Here is a 9,963-nt window from a genome sequence, read left to right on the forward strand (position 1 = left end):
CAACTTAAAAAAAAAAACTAAAAAAAAAAAACCCTGATATTTAAAAAGCCATCAAGAAGGAAATAAAAATTACTTGGAATCTCATTCATTGGAAAGGACCACTACTATGACTTTGGCATGTGTCTTTACAGAATTATTTTGCGATATGTTCAACAAGAAGGAAAAGTTCGGAAGAGGTAAAATACGTGATTCAAAACCAAACTACATAAAAGGCAAGTACAGTTTGGCTCCCGTCCCTGGTCCCCTGGGACGTGGAGACTGTCCTACGTCCGCGATTAAGACGCCCCCCATTTTTAAAATCAGCTGCCTCACATTCCATTGTGTGGCGGTGCTGTGACTTCTTCAATTAATCTTCCTAATACTTTCCTCGGCCTGAAAAAATACACCCTCACGCAAATTTTCAACAATATCATGGCTTTTGTACCCACATGACTTTAACTGCTTTTGTTGTTGTTGGCTGCTTTCCACCCCGGGCGGACGTGAGGACGCGTGTCCCACTTGTCACCATCCCCGCCTGCGACCCACCTTTTCCACCCTTGCTGATCGGACACTCGAACTGTAGTGTGATTCCTTCGAGGTGTGTGTGACTTAACACTTGTCTTCACAAGGAGAGACTGAGACCCTAGCACACGATTTAAAAAAGGGGTGGCAGAAACTTCCGGTTATAAGATAAAGAAGTCACGGGAAACGTGCTGCACGGGGGATACAGCCGATGGTGTTGTAATAACGTTGTAAGTGACAGCTGGCGACCTCCCTTGTGGTGGGGACTGCTGTGCACCTGAAACGAACACAATATTGTACGTCCACTGTGCTTCGGTAATACATATATATTTTTTAACGGGATGGGTTCCGCGGTGGCCTCGCCTTCCGGTGGCCCCGCCCAGCCTGTTTCTCTGGAGCACAGAATCTGGGTCCATGAGCTGGCTGGGAGCACTGAACTTGGGTCCCCGAGCTGGCTGGGAGGCACAGCGGCAAACCTCTTGCCCTGGAGGATTATTCTGTGCTTTCTGAGTTTATCTGGATTGGGTACTTCGGACTAGAGTACAGGGTATTTCTTCACCGTCTTCGGACAAGCTAGTATCTAGCATTTCCTGAGTGATTTTCAGGGCCACGCGTCAAATCCAAGGTATCTGCACGGACCGTCTCATTGAATGCTTCTGAGAGCTTTGTGAAGATGTGCTTTTCACTGTCCCCATTTGATGGACGAGGAAGTGGAGCGTCACAGCCTTCAATGGGCTTTCTCAAGGTTACTCCATAGTAAGTGGCAGGGCTGGGCTTTTACTCCATTTTTTCTTACGAAAAACTATCAAATATACAGAAGGGTTGGGAGGAGAGTACTCACCGCTTAGATTTAACAAGTTGAGTTTTGGTCATGTTTGTTGTGTCTCCGTAAGTGTGTGTGCATGTGGGGGTATGTGTTTGTGTGTGAGTGTGTGTGTGCGTGTGTGTGAGTGAATGGTGGCCACTAACTTTCCCCTGTGAAAAGTTCCATTTTCTCCTTGATATTATTCTACAGGGCATTATTTTGGTCCCTTGCAAAGAACCTGCTCTCACAACAACCTGTCACCTTTTGGTCTTTGTGTCCACCGACGAGCCTGTTTTGAATCAGTTCCTTCCCTGGGACTGTAAATGGCGGAGTTGCTAATGCTCTTTCCTCTTGAGCTGAGCTGGCCCTTCGGCCCAGAGAAGAGCGTCCTTCAACCACCAGGACAAGCCAGTCCTTCGAAAAAGGCTGGGTCCCCCGGACCGGGATTTGAGCACAGATCCCTCAACCCCAAGATCCAGAGTGGACGTTCTCCCCCTCCTTCCCCACACAGCGCATCAAAGTTTCATCTCTTCCAGATTCTAGAAAAATCTTCCAATGTCACGTGGCCGCTTGAAAGGTTTCCCGAGTCCCCTCCGCCTCCCCATCAAGAAAAGTGTCAGGAACATTCATTCCAGGGCTGCTTCTAAGAAGTGTGTGACTTGGTCCCTCTGGGGACCAGCTCGGGTGTGGCTGGCCGAGGGCTTCTGCGGGGGGGGGGCCTGAAGGCGCGCGGCTCCAACCCCCACTGAGCCAGCTGTGTGGCTTCGGTTGGGTGACTCAGTCTCTCAGAGTCTCAGTGTCCCTGCCCCAGGGATCGTGACGGTGACATTCACCTCAGAGGCTGGGGATGATGATCCCATGGGATAGTGTACATGAAAGGGCCCAGCGAAGAGTAGGACCACATCAGACTGTGGCTCTATTAATATGAGGGACATCAACTTTAAGAAATGGATGGATGATGGGGCGCCTGGGTGGCTCAGTCGGTGGAGCGACTGACTTCGGCTCAGGTCACGATCTCACGGTCCGTGAGTTCGAGCCCCACGTCGGGCTCTGTGCTGACAGCTCAGAGCCTGGAGCCTGCTTCGGATTCTATGTCTCCCCTTCTCTCTGCTCCTCCCCCGTTCACGCTCTGTCTCTCTCTGTCTCAAAAATAAGTAAACATTAAAAAAAAAAAGAACGGTTATTGAACACCCATGCGTACCAGGCACTTTCCTATTTCTCTCTCGGTTTTTGGTTTTGGTATTTCCTCCACGGCAACCATGCCATAGTTCTGTGGTTTTGGTAGCATCGAGAGGGACTCCTGGTTGCAAGCGGTGGAAAACCCATCTCTACCTAGTCTAAGCAAGAAGGAGAATTTGCTCCTGTAAAATGGCTCTCGCGTAACTGGCTTAGGCTTCAGGTGTGGCTGGATCAGGAGCCTCAAGCGAGGTGACTACCACTCGGCCTCTCTCGCTAACCCTGCCTCTGGGCACTGCTCTCGTGTGTGGTGGCCTCAGCCGCCAACCAGCTTCCTCCTCCTGGCGACAAAACGGCTGCCAGAGGCTTCCGGATTTCCTCCGCCCACCTCGCGGTTTAAGTGAAAAGAGAGTGCCTCTGACCGGGCTGTGGCGGAAGTCCCAGCGGCCCTGAGCCAATCACTGTGCCTGGAGGGACCCAGTGTTCTGACTGATCATGTCGGGACCAGGAGCCACCCTGAGACTCACATGTGGGGTCAGCTCCACTCCCCAAAGGAAAATGGGGCGCTGCCCCCAGAGGAGGGGGGATGGAGGCTGGACAGACAACACCGCGCTCGGGTCTGTGGGGGGCCTGGGTGATGACGGCGGGGCCAGCAAGAAGCAGAAGGGGGAGAGTCACCAGGGACGCTTGGGACAAAGACCACCGACTCCTGCCGAACTCTCGGCTTACGACATGATTTATATTTAGCACGAGGAAAGCTGTCAGGCTCTGAAATATGCACGGGTTGGAAGAGCCAGGAGGGAGAGAAAGTGCAGATCCTACATGTGCCGGCGAGGAATTAATTAGAAATAAACCCCGTACGAGAAGCTGCCTGAACTCGGTTCTGCTTTTGATCTGGTGGCCAACGGATGACTCTGGGGTTTGTCTGCCAGACAGCGAGCACCTGGGCCTCCCGGGGGGGCCCCCCCGAGAACCCGCGGAGCTGCCCCCGCCCCGACATGTGGGGAAGGCGGGGCGCCACCTTCCTCTGCCTCACCCCGTGATTGCCTCTCCTCTTGGGGGGGCCTCCCTCCCGTGGGCCCTGGGAATCAAGACACCACCCGAGTGCCTGTCCCTGGGGAGGTGGGATTGTTTACAGAGCCGGGGAGGAGGGGCAGACCGCCTGGGGGGGGGTCCTTGCTGGTGCTGCCTCGGGGCAGCCGGCCCCAGTGCCCTGATCATGGCTGCTGTCCAATCTCACTTCTGGGCCTCTCCTGGGCCACAGCTGGACCCACCGTAGGCGCTAAATGCCAATTAGCATCAAAGACTGGAAAGAGCTGGAAAGGACTTGAAGCCACAATGATCTTTTCAAAATGTGACAACTTACCATGTCACACCCTCTGCTGCAAATGGCTTGGTGGCTCCTCGTGTGGCCCCGGAGAAAGCACCCCTCCCCCCACCCACGGGCCTGCCCACCCCCCCATCTCTCCCACCCCCCTCCTAATGTGCCGGGGTCCCAGCGCTCCAGTGTCTGTGGGCCTTCACTCAGGCTGGGCTTATCCCCCCTCACAACCTGTGCCCTGCGGCTCCCTCTTTCTGGGACTTTCTGGCCCCCCAATCTTACTGGTCGGGTTCTCCCTGTGATTTGGATCTGATGTCCCCTGTCATTTCCTCGAGGACGGCCCAGGGTGTGAGTTGGAGGTCCTGGTCCCAGTGCTGACAGTCCAAGGTGGAAACTGGGGGCGGGGGGGGGGGTCCTGGGTCCTGCCCTGACAGCCCGGGGAGGGACAGGCTGGCAGCCGCTGCGGGCACCGGCCTCACTCAGCAACCCCATGGTTAAATCGCCATTCGTCCCAGGCCCTCTGGAGCCCAGGTGTCCTTCCGACCGGCTGGTTCCTGAGCCCCTGGGTATCCCGTTAACAAACTCCTGGTCAGCATCGATCGCCCAGCACGTAGAGCTGCAAAATGCATCTGGGTCTGTGGGGAGGCGCGTGGGCTCAGGCTGGATGTGGAGGGAGGTCAGGGCCCAGGTGCCGCGGGCAGGACAAATCTACCCCAGATCCCTTCCCCTGGAGCCCTGGGGAGGGATGGCACGCGCACTCTGTGACAGGGGCTTGTGCAGAGATCATGCCTGAGAGCTCGTTGAATTCTAGTTCAGGAAACTGAGGCACAAGGAAACAAAGTGACCTGTTCACATTTCTGCAGCTGGAGGGTGGCCAGGCCGGGACTGAACCCACAGCCGTCTGCGTGTACGGACGAGGTCTTCTCCTCCGAATCTGACTTTGAGGGTCCCTCTGGACCAGAAGTCGGTGGGTGTCCTTTCTAGAACAATCCTTGCCAGCAGTTTCCCTCATGCCCTTTGCAGGGACCAGCCCTTCCCTCCACACCACCACGTCCTGGGGTTGATCTAACTCCGACCCAATCGTGTGGGTCCACCCTTTGGTCCAGCTTCCAGAACCCTACTCAAGATTCTGACTCCATCCGTTTTTAATTTTTTTTTTCCCCCTGTGAAGACAGGAATTCAGGGATATTTATCTCGCCGGGTGTGTGAAAGCTTAAATAAAATAAGCTTTATCTGTTGGAAGCCGTCAACTGATAAAAAAGGAAAGAATTAAGCATATTTCTATTTAATGAACTCTCCAGGCAGAGGCAGATTTCAGTCTTTTGGTTTTAGCTGTTCTGTGCAGAAATAGCCGTGTGCCGTCTGAGAACTGCCTTGGGACTCCACTCTCTGACTCCCCCCGCCCCACCCCAGCCTGTCTAGACACCCCAGACATCCTGTAAACAGAGAAATTGCCGGGGAGGCAGCAGCATGGACGCTGGGGGATGTTTGTCACTTTGGGGACAGCCGAATGAAGATTCACGGTCACGGCATGTTCTCCTAGGGACAGAAACAACCAGTTACCTTCCCTTCCCGGAGCTCTGTCCTGGGTCAGGGCTCCGTGCAGGAGAGCCTTGCTCTCTCCCTCCTGGCCTCCTTCCAGGACGGCCTCCTGAGGGTGCCCGGCCACGGGGGCTGGGGGCGAGGCGGGCGCCGTGATCCGCCGAAAGGACAGGAAATTCAAACCTGCAGAGATTACACTACGCGTGCCCATGTCCACTGCCCCTCCCCTGGCCAGGCCACCTGTTTCTCCCGCCTGGGTCACGGCAGGGGCCCCTCCCTGGTCTCCCTACTCCTGTCCTCACCCCACCATGCTCTACAGTACAGGTCAGAGGATGTCGCGCCTCCATTCAAAACACCGCGGCGTTCCCGCTGCTCTTAAAACGGGAAGGACCTGGCTCCCCAGGACGCCCCACATGCCCAACCTCACCTCCTGCTGCCGGGCCCCGTGCTCACGGCGGCCAGCCCCGCTGGCTTCCTCGCAGTGCCTTGCCAGAGTGGGGTTTGTGTCGTGGGGGATGGGTAAGTCTCCAGAGGTCCGTGATGTGATGGGAGGGAGTTGGAGACTGGAACCCGGGGCCCTAACCACTGTTCGAAGAGTCTGGAAGAGCCCCTGAAGAGGTAGGACCGGAGCCAGGTCCTGAAAGGTGAGCCCAGGCTGACCCCGGTCGGCCCGTGGATGTAGAGAGAAGGCGAGGGCTTTTTCTCCTATTCTTGGCTGCGCTCTGACTTGCTTTGTGACCTTGGCCACGTCCTTCCCCTTGCGGGGCCTCAGGGACCCCAGCAGTAAAGTGTGGGGAGCCTCAGAGACACCTTCTGAAGCTTGGGCCTTGGTAGGGAAGGAGGCGGTCCTCCTGCCTGTCCGCCCTGGCCCCGCTGCCCCGAGCATGTTGCCCGAGGTAGGCCGGGTAAACACCGGCTTGACCCCAGGACGGGCCAAGGTCGGGGCTGTGGGCAGATGGACCGGTGTCTGGTGTTGTCCCCAACCGCCCCCCTCCCCCCGGACCCATGGCGCTGGGCTCACAGCTGGTGACAACGTTTCGAGGGGACGCCTTGATGCTTTGTCAGGTGGTTGATGAGCGCTTCCAGAATCCTGACCCAGCAAGGCGATGATAAAATATGCATTCTCAGGGCACGGAGGCCCCAACAGCCCATTATGGCAGACATTACCTTGTTTGAATTTAGAAATGAGGTCGTGGGGGCGACATGTAAATGCAGTCTCTGTTTGCCTCTGGGGCCAGCCGGCCTCCCGTTTCACGTGGAGACTCCGAATGCCAAGTTTACATTAGGTTTCAGGATGTTTGCGCCCCTTCAGCTGATGTCTGGAAAAGTGCAGGCGCCCAGTGGCTTCCTGGAGCCCTGGGTTTGCCTAAAACTCTCTGGGATCTGGGAAAAGCTTCGAAGGAAACATCCCAAGCCCCCATTTCTGATCCTCATAATAACTTCAACGAGAGAAAAAAAAAAAGTGTCCCCTTGCAAAAGTCTGGCTGGCTTCCCCCCCCTCCGCACAGGCGTGCCGGGCGAGCTCAGGATAAGGCAGGGGCGCCAGTGCCTGGGGGGGGGGGGGCTGCGGGGGAAACCTCCTGGCACCAGCCTGCAGAGCTCGGGCCTGTCGCATCTTAACCAGAAGCTTCTATCAGACGGGAATGCCAGCCACGTTTGTTTAGGATAAGAAACACCTATCAAGGAGAAGGAGTGAATCAACAGATGAACCTAGGGGAAGGGAAGGACACAGAAGATAAAAACAGAGGCGGAGAAAAACCACGAGAGGCCCTTAAATACAGAGAACAAACTGAGGGGTGCCGGAGGGGAGGCGGGTGGGGGAGGGGCCGGATGGGGGAGGGGCATTCAGGAGGGCACGGGTCGGGATGAGCGCTGGGCGTCGTCCGGAAGGGATGAATCCCTGGGCTCTACTCCTGAAACCAGGGCCACGCTGTATGTTGACAAACTCGAGTATTGAAAAACCAAAAACAAAAACAAGAATGAGCGACCAGCCCATTTCTCTTCACAGGCAGACCCCGCGCTGGAAGACAAAGCCAGAGTTGTGGCGTGCCGAGTCGCGACAAGAGACGTTTCTCAGGGCGCCTGGGGGGCTCAGTCGGTTGAGCGTGGGACTTCGGCTCAGGTCATGATCCCACGGTTCGTGAATTCGAGCCCCGTGTCGGGCTCCGGTGCTGACAGCTGGGAGCCTGGAGCCTGCTCCGGATTTTGTGTCTCCCTCTCTCTCTGCCCCTCCCCTACTTGGGCTCTCTCAAAAATAAATAAATGTAAAAAAAAATTAAAAAATGAGAGAGAGAGAGAGAGAGAGGGAGAAGTTTCTCAGCTGATTCAAATGTTTCCTGGCATCGGTTCAAGGAAATACTAGTAACGCTCTCATTCAGTGTGTACTGGCATTGTTTATCATGCTGAATCATTTCAACCACAGGACCTTTGCATGTGACAAGGTCAAACTTCTATCACAGGTCTTTGTGTGTGGCCTTTGTCACAATCACACTTTGATATTTGTGCATTTGGCAATGTGGCGGATGCCTGCCCCCTCCCCAGACTGTGCTGCCTTGGGCCGGGTGGGGAGGGGGGGACAGCTTGTTGGTTTTATTTCCTCCCGGCTGTTTCCTCAGAAATAGCACAGGGCCCAGCGTGTAGTACAGCAGGTGCCCGGTAACTATTTGTTGAAAAAGTGGACAAGAACCCTGATGAGGTCGGCGTGGGCATTATTGTCCCTTCACAGATGAGAAAACCAAGAACTGAAGTCACGCGTTCGGCTTGCACGGCTGGGAAGTGGCAGAGCCGGATGCAGGCCCAGTCCGTCACGGACGGGAGGCCTCTGCGCATCTCCGCGCCGGTCCTCTGTGCTCTGATTTCATAAGGCACCGCGCAGCCCGCAGAGGGCGAGCTCACAGCTCCATTCCCCTTTGCCTTCTGGTCTAATGTGGCTGCCGGAACTCCGGACAACACGTCCGTGTTCCAGGCAGGAAGAAGGGGGCTGGGTGTGCAACAGCTGCTGTGGACTCCAACTATTCTTGCACCTGCTGAGGGCGTGCAAGCAAGCCCCCTGTGACTTTGCCAGAAGGTTTGCTCCCGGCTGGTGGGGGTTGGGGGGTGAGCTGGGAGTGGCCTGGAAACCACCCTTTATGGTGAATGAGAGCCAGTGAATATCTGAGAGTGGGTCCACACCCCAGTCCTCGCCTCTCGGGTGGGGGGTGGCGTGGGGGGGGGGAGGCTGGAATCCGAGAGGCATGCTCTGGACCAAAGGTCCAGCGGGGCTGAGCTCCGACTGCCCCCAGCTGTAGCCTGCTCATCCACGTGCCCTGTGCTGGCTCCCTTCCTTGGACTCACCTCCACACCGCATGACCTTGACCCTGAAAAACTTCATTCGCATTGAGTTTTCGACTCAGGAGTCGGCTTGTGGGAGGAACCTGGTTAAGGACAGGGGACAGGGCGGAAAGGGGCACCCGCCGCCGCCCATCTCCCCCTCGAGGAGCCCCTCCTCCCCAAGTTACAATCGCAGTGTTCAGACTCACCTCGTGTCGCTTGAGCTGCAAGGGCGGCTGGGGCACGTGGTCCACTAGCCGAGGGTTCGCTTGCTCCGGAGGGAGGCCAGGAACGTGGCTACGGGGAGGCGGCCAGCACCCTCTGCCACCGTGAGAGAAAGAATCGTCATGGGTGGTGGCGGGGGGGGGGGGGGGGGGGGGGGGGAGGGGCCGGGGGGGTGTTCTGCCTTCATCCAGGACCAAAGTTTCTGAGAATTCTTGTCGTTGATTTCCTGCCGCCGATGTGGACTGAGCCCCTACTGAGTGCTTGGCCCTGGGATGCCGTCGAGGACCAGGCCTTGCTCTCAGTCACGTGGTGCTTACTGGGAACCGTGAGGAGGCAGCCCTGGGTGGAGGCAGGGAACCGGAGCCAACAGGGGCGGGCAGGCGGGCAGGTGCCCTTTGTCTCAAGTGCCCCACCCCTAAGCTTTTTCCTGGGGGTGACGCTGGGCACCCGTCGGGGAGACGGCGTCATTGGGAAACACGGGGGTAACCGCAAGGAATCTGGGTCTGCGAGGCTGAAGGCTGTAGGTACATCTGGGTTGGGAGTGGGATCTGCTCAGTGCGCTGCCGTTGGCAGGGGCCGCCACCTCCAATGTGACTGGCTGTCGTGCCGGCGCCCAAGAGCTCGGAGAGAGGGCCCCGTATCAGTTGGCAAGCGGCCTGGAGGCGGCCCCAGGACCACCTGCTCACCCTGATTGGCCAGGAACGGTCACATGACCCTGCCCAACTTCAAGGCGGCCGGGGAAGCGGGCTGGGTCAGAAAGACCTAGAGAGCCGCGCGGTGGCCACCGCCCACGGGGATCGTGCTGGTGTATTTCCTCCCGGGGCTGTTTCTGTGCTTCCCCCCCCCCCCCCACCCCTGTGCTCATAGAGAGCCCATGGTGTGTCCTATTGTGAGGATCGTTCTGGAATGCTCTTGTCGTGGAGAACTTTCTGCGTCAGGACCTGTACCTCTGCTTCGCGCTTTTAAAGGCTGCACCGGAGGTCCCGGCGTGGACACCCCATGGTTTATTTTGCCAGTCCCCTACCGAGGGACTTGGAAGGGTCCGTTGGTGCTGTTATAAACAGCCCCGCCTTCACTGCCCAAC

The 9,963-nt window shown here is 57.0% G+C and overlaps 1 long non-coding RNA gene across 1 annotated transcript; it reads right to left on the reverse strand.

Moving 5' to 3' along the window:
* Positions 1-5,065: 5,065 nt before the first annotated feature.
* LOC121019985 (uncharacterized) lies at positions 5,066-9,005 on the reverse strand. Its single transcript, XR_005785859.1, has 5 exons — positions 8,864-9,005; positions 6,513-6,784; positions 6,367-6,435; positions 5,773-5,955; positions 5,066-5,528 (listed from the first exon to the last, which is right to left on the reverse strand). It is a non-coding gene; the product is annotated as an uncharacterized LOC121019985 (long non-coding RNA).
* Between the last annotated feature and the right edge of the window lie 958 nt (positions 9,006-9,963).

This window comes from Herpailurus yagouaroundi, unplaced genomic scaffold (genome assembly GCF_014898765.1).
Source record: "Herpailurus yagouaroundi ecotype Mexico unplaced genomic scaffold, PumYag 246, whole genome shotgun sequence".
Taxonomy (NCBI): Eukaryota; Metazoa; Chordata; class Mammalia; order Carnivora; family Felidae; genus Herpailurus; species Herpailurus yagouaroundi.